Below are 22,386 nucleotides of genomic sequence, written 5' to 3'. Positions count from 1 at the left end.
GGGCTCTGGTTTTTGTAATTTTTTTCCCTAGTCTCTGGGAGTTGGAGGTTAGAGAGTAAATGATTGATTGTTCAATCACTCTGGGGGAAGCCATGCAAGAGGACGAATCTGTAACTAAGACTTTGTGTGGGTATTCAAGGTTGGATGCTTTCTCTCTCCTTATACTCACCCTTTTGATATGTATATGTGTGTGTATGTGTATATATACACAACACACACATATATATATATACACACACATACACAAATGTACATACACACATATGTATGCATTTACACACATATATACACACATATATAATATATCATATATATTATGTACATGTATGTGTATGTGAATATATACATATATATATATATATATATATATATATATTTTTTTTTTTTTTTACGTGGGTTGTAGCTGGTTATTGCAGTTGCAATAAGGGGAACAGTGAGAGACACTACAAGTTGCTGCTACTTCACCCTTGAAATTCAGCATTTCTGGGAGGAGAGGAGAAGGCTAGAGGCAGCCACACCTTGATGTTGCTGTGGACTTCTCAGAGATTCAGGGTGGGAGAATTGAGATCATACCAGAAGCCGAAGAATACAAATAAGGATTAGCATTGAGACAACTCAGTGCAAACTAGGTGGAGAAACAGAGCAGAGTCCCCAAACCTCTAATGATGTTGAGAATTATGGGAGACAATTCTGACCCTTGGTTGGACTTCTTGTTTCATCATTCCTTTTGTATCACCTCTGGGTGGGAGAGGAATTTTGAAGGATTTAATGAGAAAAGCACTCTATGATAGGGAAGGTCTTGGGAATTCATTTGCAATTTTGCTAGGTTTAATTAAAAAAAAAAAACAAGTGGCCACAGAAAAGTTGATTGCATACATTTTCTCTTGTGCTGTACCATCATCATCCATATCTTGCCCTCAACGTGTAGTTATAGTCAAAAACTCTGTCCTGGACCCTCTTTTATTCTCTCAGTGATCTCAGCAACTTCCATGTATCATCTCTACACAGATGACTTACTCAGATCTATAGAGTGTCTCAAAAATTTTAGTGAAGTTTTAAACTTCAATAGTTTTTCTGAGCTCCAGTCCCATATCACCAGTTGACTACAGGATTTTTGAATTACACAGACATTTCAAATATTTCCAAAAAAATCTCTTTCCCCCCCTTCTATCTTTATTTCTATCTATCCATCTATCCATCATGCATCTGTCCATCCATCCATTAATTTACTCATTCATTTATCTCCTCATTCATTTATTTATCTATCCATCCAGTTCATTCTACTTGATCTTAACAAGTATATAATTAATGCTACACATCATTTTCAAAATTGTTCTACTTTTCTGTGTTTCTTTCTGAACTTTCTGCTCTTTTCTTTATTTCCCCCTGCACCTACCAGTCTTCTTAACTTTTTTTATTTCTGTAAAGCAAAGCAAGATTCATAAACTCTGCATCACCTAAATTCCACACTCTCCCTCACTACAAACATCTTGTTAATGAATCTTTTTGAATCTGCTTCCACAACATTTCTTGCATCTGTATCTTTCTCTTCACTCATGACACTGTCCATTCATCTAGTTCAGGCCCTCATCACCTCTTTCCTGGACTATTGCAAAATAAAGTTTCTTATTTGATTACCCTGATTCAGTTCCATCTCCTTTTAAATTCATATTCCTCACCAAACATATTTTTAAAGTACAGGCATGAAAAATGGTGCTTCTCTGTTTAACAAACTCCAGTTCTTCTAGGATCCTATATAAACTGAAGTGAATTAAAAAGCAAAAACCAAAACCTTCATGACCTGGCTCCAATGTATTATTCTAGCTGGATTATACATTCTTCCCTTTCACACACTTTTTTTTGGTTCAACCAAAATGGCCTTCTGTTTTAAACACATAGCTTTCCATTGCCCATCTTTATGCCTTTGAAGAAGCTCTCTCCCATGCCTGGAATATATTCTCTTCCCACTCCACTTCCTAGTAGCCCTAGTTCCCTTAAAAGCTCAATCTATATGTCACTTCCTACATGAGGCCTTTCCTACTTTCCGTCTGCTAGTGTTCCCCTCCTTCCATCAAATTATCTTTATATATGCACACACACGTATCTGTATACACACACATACACACATACATATATGTATAGATGTATACATATACATACACACATACACACACATACACACACACACGTATGTGTGTGTGTGTGTGTGTGTGTGTGTGTGTGTGTGTGTATGTATGTGTATCCTAGAATCAGGAAGATCTGAGCTTAAATCTGGCCTCAGGCACTGACTAGTTGTGTAACTCTGTGTAATTACTATTCTGACATTTGTATATTTTTATAATTGCAGAATGGAAACTTGTTTTGATCATTACCTTCATTTTGAATCCTTACCTAAATGTTTTTCTTTTCTATTTCCTTTCTCTGTTACTGGTTATCCATATTTTCCGTAATCTCTCCCATGAAAGATCCAATGAGTTATCAGTGTAGCCCTCTAGCAACATTTTCACTTGTTTGAATACTGTCCTTTAAGACTCATACCAAACACTACATCCTCAGTGAAATGCTTCCTGATTTCATTCCCCTTTCCCTCAATCAGAAATGATCCCTTTGAATCCTCTAATTGCTTTCTCTATGGTATGGGATACCACTCTGTAATAGACTGGCCATTGAGGGCAGAGTCCTTAGAGCATCCTCAATTCACCTTTCCTAAAAAAGTATACAAAGCACAGATAGATCTTCCTTGCCAATACAATATATAGAACTTTGTAGGTCAATTTTCAGCTATGAGTGAATGAGTTTTGTACTGTGTGATGAAGAAAAATCTCCTAATTGGCTACCAAGTTAAAAGTGCTAATGATTCATGAGGTGTTAAGGTAGAACTGTCTGTGCACAATAGAAAGGACAACCTGCAAATTTCTTTGTCTCTTTCTGTGAGAGCCTCTGGGTGAGGAGGAGAGAAGTGCAACAAGCTGCATCCCATCCATCTAGTCATGATACATTCATAAGAACATGGTATCTGTTTCTTTTGTGTTTATTCTTTGCAAATATAAGTGGGCATGTCCGGGCATTGAGTTTAAGGGTTTGAGAGATCCAAAGGTCCCCAAAACAAACAGTCAGTAGCAATGTCCACCACTAGTGATTACAGTGGCTGCTCAGTAGTAGTGGCTGACAAGAGTGGCAGTGCCTGCAGACAGATAGGGAAAGACAGTTATCCAAAGACAGCATTACCTACAGGGATAGTGACCTCTCACAATGGAGAGAAGTGTTGGTTACAGATTAGAGATGGATATAGTTCTTCAGAACCCATCAGAGAGCTACAAGTAAGGGGAATTTCAAGAATATCTCAAAGGTAGAAAAGGACACCAACTTCTAGGATTTGCAACATGGATTTCTTACATATATGCCTTATTATCACTATACTTTAATTATGAGCTTGTGTGTGCAGAGGAAAATCCATCTCAATTTGTGGAGAACATTCTATAGCAAATGTTCTTACTATACTCCTTACTGAGTGCCATTTGCTCAGGAGATATAATGCTAGAAACCTTAGCCCTTCATGATTACCCATAGAACCTTGATGGAAGTAGTCAACTATCTTTTCGGAACCCAACACACCAAAGTGAGTAAAGCTGAAAAAGGGGCTCCTGAGGGAATGCTACAGATATGTAACAATATCTCTAAGCATTTTGAAAACAGGAACCATATCTTACCATAGCACAATGCTCTGCATATACCAGCACCTTTATTAATATATTGCATTTATTTTATACTTATGCATTCATATTATATCCTCTCATAGAATGTAAGCTAGCTGAGGGAAGGGACTGTTCATTGTTCTCTATATCCCCAGCACTTTGCAACTATACCTAGCAACAGTATATTATAAATACTTATTGAGGGAATGAACTTAGGAGAACATAAAGAAGGCTCCTCCCTCCTTGTCTTGATCATGATGTATAAGAGACCCTACATTTTCTGAAAGTATAGCAGTAATACACAAACTCTGGGACATTCCAACTACCTGAAAAGACTTGAATATTTGTCACTGTGGAATAGGAAAATGGAAGACCTTTAGATTAGGCCATATGGAGACTGACTGAAAGAACCTAGGATGCTTAAGTTGCAGAAGAATATAATTCAAGAAAATATCATAACTGCCATGTGGGAAAGATATAGCATATGAAGATTGCAAAGTGGCAAATAGCAATTCAAAAGCAGAATAGACTGTTTCAGGAAGTAATGGTTGCCCTCTTGCTTGAGGTCTTTAAACCAAAGCTAGATGACCATTTTTTATGTAATTTGTAGAGGAGACTTTTTTTTTTTCCTGATCTAAGTTGGACTAGATCATACCTGAGGTGCTTTCCTACTCTGAGATTCTATGATTCTGTGAATCTCTGACCATCCTATATAGGTTCAGAAAGGCCAACCACCAGGAAATTTACTATACTCTTGACTCCACTCAACATTCTCCAGACTTTGCCATCCCCTCTCCCTCCTGGAAGTACTCTTCTTATCCTGGAGACATCTTTGCCCCATGTGTCTCTCTTTTCATGGATGAGTCCCTGGCCCATCCTACCATTTAATGAGACACCCAGTCCATGATCACTTCACTCCTGAATCTATTCTTTATTTTCCAGACTTCTCCATTTCCTTACCAGCAGCCTTGCCTCTATCTGAGTATCCTTCTCTTTTCTTATTTTTCCGCTTTTCTTTATGTATTATCTCCCTTCATGAGAATATAAGTTCTTTGAGGGTAGGTGCTCTCTTTTTTGCTAATATCTGCATAACAAGTCCTTAGCACAGTATTTGGTAAATAGTAAAGACTTAAATGTTCATTCTATCTATTGTATCTCTCTCTCTCCCTCCCTCCCTCCTTCACTCCCTCCCTTCCTCCCTCTCTCTCTCTCTCTGGCAGGGAACAGTTAAAAGTTATTAATGAAAAATATGTGCTGTGTTCACAAAGGAAAAGTCCAGACTTTTCAGATCAAGTAACTTTGAAGTATTACAGGATAAGCAAGAATCCAGAGAGTGTTCCTTAGTTGTCTATTTCAGAAATGGATTGTCTACATCAGAGAACTAATCTTTCTTATGATTATCTGACCTCAGAGTAAAAAAAGGACACCAGTGAAGAGTAAGATGGAGAGTATTGAAAAATGATCTATCAAATTGCTTATTTAAAGCAAATAGGAATTAATTCATAAAAAAAATCTTCAAAACAAAGCAAAATACAAATGTTTGATGGGAAAACTGTACCTGGTAAGATTTATTTTTACACTTTGATGCATTTGTAATTCCTTCAGTGTAGGCATTCCCTTTGATAGGAACGAGAACAGCAGATGTAAGCCATTTTGTGCTAATTCTTGTCTTTTTTATCCCATAAGTCCTCCCATAAGCCACTAATATAGTGGTAGATTCTTCTAAATCTCTTAAAGTCCTCTGCATATCAAAAGACCATATGTGCTATCCACTGATTATACCTTATTCTTGTTACATGGCTTGCCTATTTCTGGTTGTATGGATCTCCAATCTTATCATTGACATAGCTTTTCCTGCATAGTCCTTTACTGGCAATTCATTACAAAATATTCATGCCAACATTGTGCCCCCTTCATTGGCCTTTGACTGATCCTCAAGTTCAATTTTTTGGAGATTTTTGTTTGGCAAATGGGATCATTATAAGAAAATAATTTTAAAAATTATTTTATTTTAAACTTAAATACCAAAACTTAAATACATAATAAGAAAAGGAAAGAAATATTATATACTTAAATATTAAAACTTGAATATGAAATAAGAAACAAAAGCATTGCCATGTGCATAGCAGGACGTAAGAGAGAATTCAAAATAAAGCAAAAAAAAGCATTTCCAGAAAGCTTATATAATGAATATTACACATTGGGTTCTGAGCTGTCCATCTTTTCTTTGCTTCCTTGTAAGTTTTCTTTTATTCTCTGCTGTGCACTTTTTACTTAGTTCTTTTTTCTCCCTTCCTCCCCTCTTCCCCAAGAAGTCTACAATTAAGGAAAATTATTTTTGAATGACACAGTTTCTTTTTTTCCCTAGGAAGAAGCTTGGACTTCTAGAAAGCATGTATGATTTCCCAAAGGAAATCTGACCTGCTCAATTTCTCCTGTCCTTGTCTACACCCAGAAGGTTACACATATGAAACGTCTGTCAGTTCAGTTTAATTAAAATCACCAAGCACTCTTTAAATGCCAAATACTACTAGGTTGTCTAAAGCATATGTAGAGATGAATCAATTCTATGAGTTGTCCATCCAACTGCAGATCATACTCTAGATAGTATCACCTTTCTTGGTTTTTCCTTCATGGGTAGTTAGACTGTTAAATTTTTTGAGTGATTATAGACGTCATTTAAGAGACTCACCATGATTCCAGGGCTTGATGTCATCTAGAAACCATGATTACTATCATGTCATCTAAAAACAGGACTATGTGGAGGACTTCATTATCTATAGATAATCCCTCTTCCATTTGGAATCTGTGCTTAACATGGTCCATAACATTGAATAACACCTTTGTTGAGAAGGCATCCTTCTCTTTAATTCCTCACTTATCATCAATTATCAAAGGTCATTGAATAAAGTTTTCTCTGTTATAGAACCTTTCATCTATCTTTATTTAATTTTGTCATACACATGGGATATGCTTTATTGGAGAATAGCCTTTAAAAAGTTATTCTACTCTACTGAGATCAAATGCTATTTTAATGATCTACAATTATCGTAATGGAATCCTGCAGTTGCTACACTTTTCATTGAGTTGTGCAATGTAAAGATGTGCTTTTTTGGCCTGTTCATGGTAGGAAGTGACCGACATTGGCCATACTTCCTTGGAAATGGTAATTGTGTTGATTCTATTCTTTTATCTATTTTCTTTTCTGGATATCAAAAGCTGTTGAAAGGACTTATGTTGGCATTTAGGTGCCCTATCTTCTCATTTTTTATTTTTTTCTAACAATTTGTTTTGATCTTTGATCTATGAAGTTAATTGGATCATAGTTTTGGAAATGGAAGGGGGCATTATAGGCTTTTATCTAACACTTGTATTTTACAGGTGATGAAACTAAGATCCAGAGAGTTTAAACTTGCCCAAGTTCACACAGATAGTAAGTATCAGAGGTGGAATTTGAACCTTAGCTCTCCGACATAAGTGCAACATTCTTAAGTTGGTCGTCTTATTTTATTTAGAAAACTGGTTTGGAAAAGGAGTCTCTTATCAGTGACTAGTCATTTCTTTTCTTTTAAAATATAATCAATTTTGTTTTTGTTACATTATTTGGTGCCCATTATGGCTAGCACCTCCCATTTATCTTCTTAAAGAAATATTAATCATATGTAAGCATAAGTTTTTTGTACATGTGAGTGTTAGGCCTCTTTTTTTCTTGCTCCTGAATCATTTTTAAAACAAATCTTTTACTTTTCTTTTTTTAAAAAAATTTAATTTATTTTTTTAAATTTATTTTTAGTTTCCAACATTCACTGCTACAAGATTTTGAGTTCCAAATTTTCTCCCCATCTTGTCACTCCCCCTCATCCCAAGATGGCATGCATTCTGAAAACCCCTTCCCCTAATCTGCTCTCCCTTCTATCTCTCCTCCACTTCTTTTCCCCCCTTCCCCTTCAATTTCCTGTAGGGCAGGATAGAGTTCTATACCTCATTGCCTGTATATCTTATTTCCCAGTTGCATGTGAAAACAATTTTTTTTAACATTTGTTTTTAAAATTTTGGGTTTCAAATTTTTTCCCTTTCTCCCTCCCCACCCAACCTCATTGAGAAGGCAAGCAACTCAATACAGGTTATACATGTGTAGTCATGCAAAACACTTCCATAGTAGTCATGTTGTGAAAAATTAAGTAATTTTTTCTTAATCCTATTCCACCTCCCATTTATTCTATTCTCTCTTTTGACCCTGTCCCTCCTTAGAAGTGTTTGCTTTGGATTAACCCCTCCTTCAGTCTGCCCTCCCTTCTATCATCCACCTGCTCTCTTGTCCCCTTCCCCCCTCCTCCTATTCTCATGTAGGGTAAGATAGATTTCCATACCCAATTGAGTGTGTATGTTATTCCCTCCTTAAACCAAACCCGATGAGAATAAGATTCACTCATTCCCTCTCACCTTTCCCTGTTTCCCCACCACTGTAAAAGCCTTTTCTTGTCTATTTTATGTGAGATAATTTACCCCATTCTACCTCTCCCTTTCTTCTTCGCCCAGTATAATCCTCACTTATCCCTTAATTTTATTCTCCAGATATCACTCCTTGATCTTCAACTCACCCTGTGCCATCTCTCTCTCTCTCTCTCTCTCTCTCTCTCTCTCTCTCTCTCTCTCTCTTCTCTCTCTCTCTCTCTCTCTCTCTCTTCCCATATACATACATATGATGTTTTTTGCTCTACCTACCCTAATACTGACAAAGGTCTCATGAGTTACAAATATCATCTTTCCATGCAGTAATATAAACAGTTCAACCTTAATAAGTCTCTTGTGATTTCTCTTTCCTGTTTACCTCTTCAATTTTCACTTGAGTCTTGTATTTGAAAGTCAAATTTACTATTCAGCTCTTGTCTTTTCATCAAGAATGTTTGAAAGTTCTCTATTTCACTGAATGTCTATTTTTTCTCCTGAAGAATTATACTCAGTTTTGCTGGGTAGGTGATTCTTGGTTGTAATCCTATCTCTTTTGCCCTCCAGAATATTATATTCCATGCCCTCTGTTCCCTTAACGTAGAAGCTGTTAAGTCTTGTGTTATCCTGATTGTGTTTCCACAATACTTCAAATATTTCTTTCTGGCTGCCTGCAATATTTTCTCCTTGACCTGGGAACTCTGGAATTTGGCTACAATATTCCTAGGAGTTTTCCTTTGGGGGTCTCTTTCAGGAGGCGATTGATGGATTCTTTCAATTTCTATTTTGCCCTCTGGTTCTAAATATCAGGGCAGTTTTCCTTGATAATTTCTTGAAAGATGATGTTTAGGCTCTTTTTTTGATCGTGGCTTTCAGACAGTCCAATAATTTTAACATTCTCTCTCCTGGATCTATTTTCCAAGTCAGTTGTTTTTCCAACGAGATATTTCACATTGTTTTCTAATTTTTGTTTTCATTCTTTTGGATTTGTTTTACAGTGTCTTGATTTCTCATAAAGTCGCTAGTTTCCAATTGCTCCATTCTAATTTTTAAGGAAGTATTTTCTTCAGTAAGCTTTTGGAATTCCTTTTCCATTTGGCCAATTTTGCTTTTTAGAACATTCTTCTCCTCATTGGCTTTTTGGACCTCTTTTGCCATTTGGGTTAGTCTATTTTTTAAAAGGTTATTTTCTTTGGTATTTTTTTTGGTCTCCTTTAGCAAACTGTTGACTTGTTTTTCATGATTTTCTTGCATCACTCTCATTTCACTTCCCAGTTTTTCCTCTACTTCTCTTACTTGCTTCTCAAAATCCTTTTTTGAGCTCTTCCATGACCTGGGACCAATTCATATTTTTCTCAGAGGCTTTGGATGTAGGAGCTTTGACTTTGCTGTCTTCTTCTGATTGTATGTTTTGATCTTCTTTGTCACCAAAGAAAGATTCTGTGGTCTGATTCTTTTTGCACTGTTGCACATGATCCCAGCCAATTACTTGAGTTATAAACTCTTTGTTGAGTTAGGGGTCTGCCTCTAATGTGGAGAATATACTTTCCCAAACTTCAGGGGTTTTGTGCAGCTGTTTTCAGAGATACTTCTAGGGACCTGTAAATTTTCAGGTCTTCCAAGGTGGTATAAATGGTGAGGTTTTTATTCTTTTCCTGGCCTTTGCTCTGGTCTATGAGTGTTCAAGAGCACTCTTTTCTGCCTTGGAACTGTGAGGAGGATTTTCTCTGCACCACCACTACAAGCTCCACCACACCAGCACTCCTTCTTCCCCCAAGACTGCCACCCAGAACTGTGACCCAGATCTAAGCACAGTCAAAGCAAGAGAATCCTGCCTCAGTACCAGCAAAGACATCCCTGTGATCACCCTCTGAGCAGTCACTCAATTCCCTCTCAGTCTGTGGGCCGAGAGCTCCAAAAGCAGCTGCTTCCCTGGGGCCACGCATGAGGACTGGGACCGAGCTTCTCTCTCACCGCAGTCACAGACTTTTCCTATTGACCTTCTAAGTTATCTTTTGTGTTTGTGGGTTGAGAAGTTTGGAAAGCACCACAGCTGACCATGATTCAGTCCTCTGTAGCTTGCTCCAGGTTCACTAAGGCATATTTTGCCTGCACACTTGCGCTGAACTGCATTCCTTTCCCCACCTGGTGCAATAGACCTTTCTGATCAAACATCCATGTTGTCTTGGGCTGGAAATTTGTTTCACTCTACCTTTTTGTGGGTTCTGCTGCCTTAGAATTTGTTCAGAGTCATTTTACAGGTATTTGGAGGGGTTTAAGGGAGAGCTCAAGCAAGTCACTGCTTTTACTCTGCCATCTTGTCTCTGCCCCCCCATCTTTCACTTTTCTAACTGATGTTATTCATTGATGTTACAGAACATTAAAGTGCATTTTAATTTATTTGGATGTTTATATTGAGTTCTTTATAGAATTCTTCACCCCCTTATCTAATACAGTGAAGGCTGGCCCATAACCTGCAATTATTTTCACAGTGCTTTTTTTTTTCTTTAATGTGTGTTATGAGTACTGTAATACAAGATAATTGTGTCCTAGGAAAAGAAATTTCTTGTTTTTTTTGGATGTGCAATTAAACCAATTTGTCTATTCTTTTTATTTGCTTTTCCAAGGAGAAAACAAGTTATTCTTCCACTTCCCCTCAACCTTCTTTTTTCATGCTGGTTTAATTTACAGAGAGAATATCATTACTACTTTTGATTAATCCATTTGTTGCTGAATGAACAAGGGTCTCAAATTTAGAGTACCAAGAATCAGATCACTGTTTGTAAGAAGGTAACAATCAGATGATCTTTAGCAAACATTATCCTATTTTCTACTAATCCGCCACCATTACCGTAAAAAAAGAAGGAGGATAGGTAGCATCAAGAACCAATTTTTGTTTCTATATTGTGGGTTGTCAGGACTGAAAAAAAAGTGGCAAGCCTATTGTTGATTGGCCATTGAGTTTAACATGATTTAAGTAGTTTACTGATATTTTTGCATTCATGAGTAAAACCAATGGTACAGAATATATTTAAAATGTAATCCAATTTGAGGACATAATTTAGGAAAGGAAATAATTTCTTCTTCAAAAGTGCTCCAAGATGAAAAGGAAGGGGCTTCTTCCAAAAGACAGAGGAACCAATAAGTGTATTTTCCACCCTGGATTTTATTCTTACCAATTAGGAGGAACTGGTTGCTGGAGTGGAAATTATAAGGACCTGGAGAGAAGTGACTATTCTATCTTAGAATTTTTGATAGAGTGGAGAGGAAAGCAGAAAATAATCTGATATGCCACCCAGATTTGGGGAGAGTAGATTTCAAAGAATTACAAAGAAAGATAGCTAGAATTCCATGAACTAACTTTCAATAAGGTAAATCAATTCCAGGGAATAGGAGGATCTCAAAGAACAAAGTATTAATACTCTAAGGAAATCACTTCCAACAATGAGGAAAAGAATAGCTATCTGAAAGACTATTGAATGTGCATGAAACTCACAAAGCAACTTAAGATTTTTAAAAGACAGATGCAGAAGATGGCAACAAAGGCACGTAATAGAGAATGAAAGAATGATAAAGTCTGGGGTGGTCTTGAAAGAATACTGTGAGAATGCTGAAGGTAAAAATGAAATGAGGCTAGTGAGAAATCTAATGATCATGAAAAGTAATTTTTAAAGCTATACTGTGAAAAGAAAGTTCTAAGAAGACTTATGAGCATGGCTTTAATTGGATCAGTACAAAAATATGCATTTACATACATTTTCTTATTTGAAACTCAAAATAACTTTGTGAAGCAAGTATTTCTTTTTTCTTTTTGCCTGGATTTGTGATTTCATTGGCATGGAGAATTCCAAGTGAGTAATTTTCTCTGCTGATATCAGTACTCTCTCTACAATTTGTAGTCTTAGAGAGTTGCCCGAGGCACTGAGAAGTCTGATAACTCGCCTGTGGTGATATAATCAGTATGTTTCAGAGGGCAAGACTTAACGCGTCTTCCAGAGTATCCTCCATGCCAGTTGTGTCAAACTTGAATAGAAATGAAGGCCACTAAACCACATATAAGGATACCTGCAGCCTACATATTGGCTCAGAAAACTATATACTAATATTATCTGTGTTTTATTGTATTTGTATTTATTTAAAGTATTTCCCAATTATATTTTAACCTGACAGACCATATTGGGTAGTGTGTGCACTGCATGTGGCCTGTGTGCTGCAAGTCTGCCACCTTTGCTCTATATCATTACAGGTCTTTATTACTAGTATTATACAGTTACTGTTACTTATTACTACTAATTACTTGTGACTATTATGAAGGTGAGGAAGCAACTCCAAACTCATGCAGCAAGAAAATATTAGAGGCAAGATTTAAACTCAGGTCCCTCTTACCTCTAAGTCCAGGAGCTTTTTCTATTACACTGTAATTACATCCTGGGAAATAGGATAGTTGGTCTAGATATGTTACAAAGCAAAGCTTTTTGGTGAAACTAGAATATCTCATTGAGGGCATTGGTAATTATTCACCTCATAGGCAAGGTAGAGAGTTAGCTAGTGGTGAAACACTCTGGGAGGGACAACAAGAAACATGATACAGTGTAGCATGGGTGAATTGTCCCATAGGGGTCATCCTTGGAGCATGCATAGATAATCTCATTTTGCTTTCTGTTGACAATGAGAGAGAACATTGGGATCAGATTCAGGTCACATATGACTTACGAGCTTACTCTGAATTATCAAAGACAAAATCATCTGTTTCACATTTATAGCCCTTCATAACCTAGCCCGCCCCATCTTTCCAATCTTCTTGTATACTTTATACTTCCCCACATACTGTACTCTGGCCTCCCTGCAGTTCCTTGCTCAAGATACTCCATCTCTGACACCAGGCATTTTCATTGCTTGACCCCATGTCCAGCATACTTTCCTTGCTCATCTCTGCATCTTGGAATTCCCTGACTTCTTTTATGTCCCAGCTTAAATCCCACCTTCTACAGGAAGCCTTTCCCAATCTCTTAATTCTAGTATCTTTTAGTTGATTTTTCCTATTTATCCTATATGTACCTTGTTGAACACAGATACTTGCATGTTGTTTCTTTCATTAGATTTGGGCTCTTCAGAGGCAGGGAATATCTTGTGCCTTTCATTATACCCTCAGCATTTATTCTTAGCACAGTACCTGGCACACATTATGTGCACTTAATAAATGTTTATTGGCTGGCTTTGGCTGACTGACTGAAAAGTCCCCAAGTTGACTGCTGAACTAGAAATGCTAGTAACTTCAAAGGATATACAAAAACAAATGACTGGGTTCTTCTAGGTTTTTTTTTTTCCTGGCTACTCAGTTCTTTTCTTGGTTCTCTTTTCTCTGGCAAAATGAATGACCTTTGGATTGAAAGTGACAGAAGAAAAATGGGAGTTGATATCCAAGATAAATAAGGAAGTAGCAAGAAAAGACCAAACTGCATTTGATAGATTATTGTGGTCTGACTCAAATGAACTACATTTTCTCTTACTGAAAGACCTGGTTATGTTTGCTGAGTCATTCTGAAGGATCTTTGAACGGCTAATGAGAATAGGAAAGGTAAGGTAACAAAGGACTGGAGAAGGGCAAATGTCCCATTATTTTAAAAAAAGAATCTGTAAGCTATTGGTTACCTTTAATTTTAATTCATAGAAAAATTCTAGAACATATTATTAGAGAGATGATTCATGATTGACTCAATGATCACAGAGAAGCAGCATATCATGACAGATTAACTTTATTTTCTAGGCTTTTTTAGCCTGGTAAATCAAGGGAATTCTAAGATTTAAGTTCTCTGGATTTTAGAAGTCTTTCATGAAATTCTTGGAAAGATATGGATCAAATAATAATGCATTTAGAAAGATTCAGAACTGGTTACGCCATTGTACCCAAAGAGGTTTCAATAATAGTTCCACATCAACTTAGAAAGAAGTTTCCAATATGGTGCCACACTCATTTGTGTTTGGCCCTGAGCTGTTTATCAATGACTTGAACAAAGACATAGATGACAAATATCAAATTGGAAGATATCACATAGCTTGGAGGATAGCTAATGCTAATGGATAACATCAATATGGTGCTTCAAAGTTTTTAAATTGCTTCACATATGCTAACTCATTTGATCCTCACTATGAGGTAAGTGCTATTATTACCCCCTTTTTACAGTTGAGGAAACTGAGGCATACAGGAGGTAAGTGACATGCACAACTAGTAAGTGTTTGAGGAGTAATTTTAACTCAGAAATTTCTAATGCTATACCCCACACTCTATTCACTGCACCACCTAGCTGCCAAGATAGCTGGCACGCTGGATGTGAGGATCAAGATCCAAAAATATCTTGTTGGAATAGAACATCAAACTGAGTTTAATAAAGTGAAATTTAATGGGGATAAATATAAAGTCTTAGACTTGTTCTAAAATTTTGCCTTAGTAAAGTACAGGATGGTTGTGTGTTTATTTTTAGATAATAGTTTGAAAAAAAAATCTAAGGATTTTAGTCAGTGGTGTGCTAATAAATGTTTAACCATTGCTCCAAGTTTAATCTGTATTATTAACATTTTTCATTATCACTTAAGTCTTAAGTCCACATAGTAAAACGCAGACACAGACACAGACATACAAACATCCACACACACACAAATTCAAGGCTTTATCAATAACATTTGTTGATTTCTGAAGCACAAATGTTCATGTTTAAAATTTAACAATCAGCTCTCACCAGGCAGTTCAAACTGGCTGTAGCGCACAACTCATTTTAGTGGATTCTAAGTTCAATGTGATTCAATAATGTGATAGGGATGCGACCTGGGATTTCATCAGTATGGGGACTTCTGGGTGAGGAAACTTATGGAGCCAAAAAAGCTAATGTAATCTTTCGTTGCATTGAATGATGCTTGGCTTCAAGGACTAAAGAGATGATAGAGTAGTGGACAAGGGAACAGGGTAGAAGAAGTGGTCATCGCATAAATATGAAATGGGTATGGGGGGAGGTGATTTAATCCTATTCAAATAAAGCCAAGGTAAGACCAAGTGAATCACAGCATTCCATATAGGATGACTTAAAAAAGCATTCAGAAACTTAAGTCTTAGATAGATTTACAATCTGCTTGGAAGGTGACAGTAATTCTTATCAAGATATGTTTGGCAATTCTGCTAATTAGACATTTCACATTCCACCTCTACTTTAGCCACTGTCAAATTAAATAAACAACTTTTATTATTTTTTTTTTCTGATGGCCTCTCATTGATGCTGTCTCTTTCTTTGTAACCAATCCCTTTCTACTGCTATGTAGGCACTCTCTCCTCATGTTGGTTGATAAGCTGGGCTGGGTGACTTTGAGAGATTACCATTCAACTTGTGATGTTATTGTTATCTCTCCAATTTATAAATTCTTTAAGGATAGGAGTAAGTCTCAGACTTATTTTGATCTTTGATGGTGCATAAAATAGTGTCACATGTATAACAGGCACTTCATAGCTTTTGATTGAGAGTCTAAAGATTGTATCAGCATGTAGAAGTCAGTGTTCACAAGTTAATGGGCTCCTGCTAATTGCTTATACTCAGAGAACCTAGAACTCCAATCCACTGAGATTGGAGAGCAATGAGAAATTTCATATTTTTCCATCACCCCAGAAAAGGCTGCTGAAATTTCTGATGCTTCTCACAAAGTCTTGAATTTAACCAGGTAATTCCTAATAATGTGAAGTCTCAGAGGTCCTGAGACATAAAGGTGATACTGAGAGCTTTGAACTAATGCTCGAGGCTTTTAATATCTTGTACCTCTGGACACCTTTGCCAAAAGGGAGGGGGACCAAGCGCTCATGTACAGACTTGAGAACCTCTGTGGAATGCTTATCCAAGCACAATACCATTTTTGTACTTCCCCTGGATGCTGTTGATATGAGTTATTTCTATAAAGGAGAGGTTTTCATCAGAGTTACATGGCCAGGATGGGGAGGTGTCAATATAAGAAAAAAAAAAACATTTCACTAACCTCCAACTGAAATTTAGCAGTTACTTCAATTGTTTAAAAATATTAATGTGAGAAGGGTTCAACAGACTGCCAGTGATGTTTATGACAAAAAAAGTTAAGAACTCTGTTATAGAGAAAAGTAAAGCCTGGATATAAATTATTTTGTTTGAAAGTAAACCTTTTGTGCACGTCAATTTCTTTCACTTGGACCCTCTAGGAATCCTTCTTTGCTTATTAAGCTTCCAAGCATAAATGGAAAAATGGCTTTTAGAGGAACTGAGCTTAGAGCTTTATTTCTTCTTGACCTGAGAATCTAAACAGTTTAAAAGTTCCATATATTTTTTGCTTTACTTTTAAGCTTATATTGAATGGCTTGTAAGAAATCTTTCAGTTGCAAATGAACTTAGACTTATTCTCACTATGAACAAAAACTCTCAGATCTTCTGTTTGATGTCTTTACAACGCAGAACTGAAACCTTTCTTTTTGCTAAAAAAAATAATAAAGTGTCATAGGGCCATCTGATTCAAGAACTGGTGAATGGAAGGAAGTTGTGATAGGAGAAAGCTATGACCTCTGTTTGGCATTTCAAAGTTATATGTATTTTAAGGATCCTGAAGGTAGTAACAGAAAGAGTTGCTGAGCTTATTTGTTCTAAGGTCAAAATTCATATGGACAGAAAAGTTGACAAGATTCTGCCTTATAACTGTTTGGAATCTGTTAAGTAGTTATTTCAGGTTGCAATAAAGGTCAGGGATGGGCTCCACATAAATAAAAATTTGTGCGAGTGCTAATCAGATCAAAACAATTCATTCTTGTTGTGTCTGGTAATTGGAAGAGTAATTTATAATGACAGTATTCTCAAATCTCTTCCTACTTTAGATAATAGTGAATAGAATGCTGGAATTGGAGGCAGGAAGAGCTACCTTCATTCAAATGCTTCAGACACTTCCTTGCTGTATAACTAGGTAAGTCACTTAGTCTGTCAGTCTCAGGTTCTTCATCTATATATGAGGATAAAAGTAGCCCCTACTTCACAGGATTGTTGTAAAGATAAAATGAGATAATATTTTTATGAGATAATATTTATAAAACATTTTGTGAACCTTAAATATTGCATAAATCAATTTGTTACTGCTGCTGCTACTACTACTACTACTTATGCTAACTACTACTACTGCTACTACTACTACTACTACTACTACTACTACTACTAGTACTACTAGTACTACTACTACTACTACTACTACTGTTTGGTGTCAAAATTTGTTAATTTAAAAGTACCCATCTCTTTTTTACTGCTACTCAATAAGTCTGTTTCACTCACAAAATGTTGTTAATCTCATTGGATATTTATCCAAACATAGAAACAATGGATTTAATCATATACCCGTGGATTATGTGAGAGGAATGATTGAGGACCCACATCTAGAATGCTCCCACTCTTCACTTCTAGCTCCCTTTTGCTTTTCCTGGCTTCCTTCAGAAATCAGTTCAAATTGCACCTTCTGCAGACAACTTTTCCCAGTCCCCTGGTTACTAGTGTCTTCCACCCAAGATTAACTTTCACCTGATTTGTATGTATCTTGTATGTTTGTCTTCACTATCAGAATGTATCCCTCTTCAGGCCAGGGATTATTTTTGACTTTTTTGTGCATATTTGTGCTGTTCCTGACACAGTGTAAGCAATGATTTAATGTTTGTTGACCATCTGATACTCACAAACCATGGGTTTGATGGCATTGAACTGAATTATTAAAATATATTCCCTTAAGAAAATGATTCAGTTTCACGTTAATAGATATATTCAAGCAGAGCTCAATTATGCCACTGTGAATTTCAAAATAGGCACTATGTAGATGCTCATCCTCTGTGTTCTATGATCATCATGCCTGGAGGCTTTGACACGAGTGTCATTTGAACACAAACACATCTGTATGCCAGTCACTGCACTTTCTTTTGTCAGGAGGTACTAAGCACATCATGTGGTTGTCATGGCAGTGTGGGAAACTTTTTCTGGAAATCTAGTCATGAGCATATAGATGTCATCTCAAACTTAACTGAATGCAAAATTATAAAGGATGGAATTAATGAGGTACTGTAGTTTTCCCTAGATGGAGATAAAGCAGTCATTGGAGAACTGGATATTGATTGCATGGCTTCACTGAATGTTAATGCATAGAATGGCAAAATTTCAATTTCAGATTCTTATCTAAGAATTAGGATTAGTTTCCAGTTCATATGCTCTTTAATAAAGGATGCTCTATAATAAAATTCACTAATTAACACATTTTTAAATCACTTGAGAAATTATGCATTAACACCCAGGGAGTATTTTTATGACATACTTCTTTACAGTATGACTTTTAGCAATCATATTCCAGGAGACATTTCATTTGGATTGTTTGATGCTTACTTTCAGATTTCCATGGAGTAAATGAATTTGGGGGTATAATTCCTCACAAGGCATAGAGAAACCAATTTAATTTCAGGGCCACCAATAACACATTAGGCTGAATGCTCCTGTATGTTTGGGAACAAAAAGACTTCCTGAATCTCATCTTTACTTAGGGGTGGCCTTAGGGCCAACCATGTTGAGCATACCTTTGTATCTCCATGGAAACTAATTATTTTCTTTCTTCATTTCTAGAAGAGTCAGGAACACTATCGTGTTCCCATGGAGACTGAAAAGCCTACATTTATCCTCCTCCATGAATAATATCCAAAAAATTAGTCTTCTCATGTCTTGATAAAAGGAGACCAGGATTTTTCAACCTTTATGTGAAAAAAAATTCTTTGAAACATAGTTAGAGATAAGGCATCAAAACATGGATGAATGTGCTTGAAAAATTTCATTATCAATATGTCTCCTTCTTTAAAAGAAGCAAATAAATTGCAATGGTTCCATTGGATTCCAAGGTGAACTTTCTCTGACTTAAAAATAAAATAGGCTAACCCTCCCCACCAATATCAATAGAGTAGATGTTGTTAATTATGGAGAAACTATGGAGGAAGTGACCATGTGAAAAGAACAAGGATCATTAATTAGAATAGAGGTGGTTGTTAAATCTTTCTTGAATTAGTCATAGAAAGTTTCTCCAGGTAGCAAAGAATTCAACAGATTACCTGTGGGTAGACAAGGCTGCATGTAGTTCTTTTATTTCATCTCTTATGGCATAATATTAAACCTCAGCTTTAGCCCTGATCTTTAAGGCTTCAAATGCCTAAGAGCTGACAAGGCATTTGTTTGATAATTTCTCACAAAAAGAATTCATACACATACCCTTATTCCCCTGAAATTTCAAATAGAAAGGAAAAAAAAAGATCTCGGTATAGGAACAATGAATGCTTTCATGATACCTTTCATTGAAAATTAACTATGTGACTTGCAGATGATCAGAAAATTATTTTAGAAAAGGTCCTTTGCCTAGACCTATGAGGATTACTGTATCTAACAGTATAAGACCTCAACACCATGTCACTGTCACTTTAGATTGCACAGTTTCTAATGGCTCCAAGAAAAACACAAAAGAAGTCATCCTTCCTCCTGACTTTTATCTTATAATGCAAAAGGCTTTTGCTAACAAAAATTCAATGTTAATTGATTTATTTAATAATTATATAATTTTATATATTATATACAACATATGTAATATATAATATTATATAATAATAATAATAATTAATTCAAATGAAATGAAGGAATATTTACAAAAAAAGCAAAATACCCAGATTAGAAGAACAAGAAGTAGACAATTCAAATAAATCAGTCTTGGAAAAAAATTGGATAAGCCATAAAAGAACTCCAAAAGAAAAGTGGATTTACAAATTAATTATGTTAACTATTTAAAGAACAATTAATTCCAATATAACATAAACTCTTTGCAAAAATAAGCAAAGAAGGGATACTACAAATTCTATCTATGATACAACTATGGTTATAATACATAAACCAGGGAGAAAAGAAAGAGAGAAATAAAAATTATAGGATAATAACTTTATTGACTGCAAATGAAATTGAGTAAAATATTAGTTTTTTTAAAAAATTATTTAATATTTTATTTTTCCCAGTTACATGTAGAAACAATTTTTAACTTTCACTTTTAAAATTTTGATTTTCAAATTCTCTGTCTTCCTCCCTCCTCCCCCCACATTGAGAAGGCAAGCAGATTGATATAGTTTATACATGTGTAGTCATGCAAAACATTTCCATAATAGTCATGTTGTGAAAGAAAACATAGACAAAAAAAACCTCAAGAAAAATAAAGAAAGGAAAAAAAAAGTATGCTTCAATCTGTATTCAGACACCATCAATTCTTTCTCTGGCAATGGATACTACTTTTCATCATAAGTCTTTCAGAGTTGTCTTGGATACTGCTGAGAATAGCTAAGATATTCACAGCTGATCATCTTACAACATTGCTGTTACTTTGTACATAGTGCATTTCACTTTGCATCAGCTCATGTAAGTTTTTCTAGGTTTTTCAATCACATATGACTGTTTGTTCAGCCATTCCCCAATTGATGGACATCCTCTCTATTTCCAATTTTTTGCCCCTAGAAAAGAACTGCTATAAATATTTCTGTACATGTAGATCCTTTTCCTTTTTTTAAATCTCTTTTGGGATACATACCTAGTAGTGGTATTGCTAACTCCAAGGGTATACATGCTTTTATAGCCCTTTGGCATAGCTCCATATTGTTCTACAGAATGGTTGAGTCAATTCTCAACTCCACCAACAGTGCATTAATGTCTAACCTTTCCCACATCCCCTTCAAATTTGTTGTTTTCCTTTGCTGTCCTATTAGCCAATCTAATAGGTATAAGGTAGTACCTCAGAATTGTTTTAATTTGCATTTCTCCAAACAATAGTGAGTTAGAGCACTTTTCCATATGGCCATAAAAAGCTTTGATTGCTTCAACTGAAAACTGTTCACATCTTTAGCTCATTCATCAACTGGGGAATGGCTCTTACTTTTATAAATTTTATTGTTTTTGATATGTTCAAGAAGTGAGGCCTTCATTAGAAAAATTTGCTTCAAAATGTTTTTCGCAGTTACTATTGCTAACTGTATTTCCCTCCATTCCATGCCATCCCGTCTATTCTATTCTCTCTCCTTTCACTCTTTCCCTTCTCAAGTGTTTTGCTTCTGGCAATAGTCTCCCCAATCTGCCCCCCTTTCTTTCACTCACCCTTCTATTACCCCCTTCCCTCCTACTTTCCTGTAGTAGCAGATAGATTGCTATACCCAATTAAATGTGTATGTTATTCTCTCTTTGAGCCAATTCCGATGAGAGTAAAGTTCACACGCTCTTCCTGACTTCCCCCCTTCCGCTCCACTGTAAAATCTTTTTCTTGCCTCTTTTATGTGAAATGATTTATCCCATTCTACCTCTCCCTTTCCCTTTCTCCCACTACATTCCTCTTGCACCCCCTAATTTTATTTTTTAGATACTATCCCCTCATATTAAACTCACACTTGTGCCGTCTGTCTACATATGCTCCTTCTAACTGCCCCAATAATGAGAAAGTTCTAATCTTCCTGTGTAGGAATGGAAACTGTTTAACCTTATTAAGTTCCTTATGATTTCCCTTTCCTGTTTACCTTTTAATGCTTCTCTTGATTCTTGTATTTGAAAGTCAAATTTTCTGTTCAGCTCTGGTCTTTTCATCAAGAATGCTTGAAAGCCCTCTATTTCATTGAATATCCATTCCCCCTGCCTCCAATATGTATATTCAGTTTTGCTGGGTTTTAATCCTTACTCCTTTGCCCTCTGGAATGTCCTATTTGAAGCCCTCTGTTTCTTTAATGTAAAAGCTGTTAAATCTTGTGTTATCCTGACTGTGGCTTCACTATACTTGAATTGTTTCATTCTCACCACTTACAGTATTTTCTCCTTCATTTGGGAGGTCTGCGAGTTGGCTATAATATTCTTGGGAGTTTTTGTTTTGGGATCTCTTTCAGGAGGTGATTGGTAGATTCTTTCACTTCCTATTATACCCTTTGGTTCTAGAATATCAGGACAGTTTTCCTTGATAATTTCTTGAAAGTTGATGTCTAGGGTCATTTTTTGATCATGGCTTTCAGGTAGTTCAATAATTTTTAAATTCTCTCTCCTGGATCTATTTTCAAGGTCAGTTTTTTTTTTTTTGGCAATGAGATATTTCATACTGCCTTCTATTTTTCATTATTTTTGTTTTGTTTTTTTTATTTCTTGATTTTTTAGTGTTTTGTTTGTTCCCAGTTACA

This window comes from Phascolarctos cinereus, unplaced genomic scaffold (assembly GCF_003287225.1).
Source record: "Phascolarctos cinereus isolate Bilbo 61053 unplaced genomic scaffold, phaCin_HiC Scaffold_4;HRSCAF=312, whole genome shotgun sequence".
In the NCBI taxonomy this organism is placed as follows: domain Eukaryota; kingdom Metazoa; phylum Chordata; class Mammalia; order Diprotodontia; family Phascolarctidae; genus Phascolarctos; species Phascolarctos cinereus.
The sequence above is the reverse complement of the archived record's forward strand: the minus strand, read 5'-3'. Positions refer to the sequence as shown.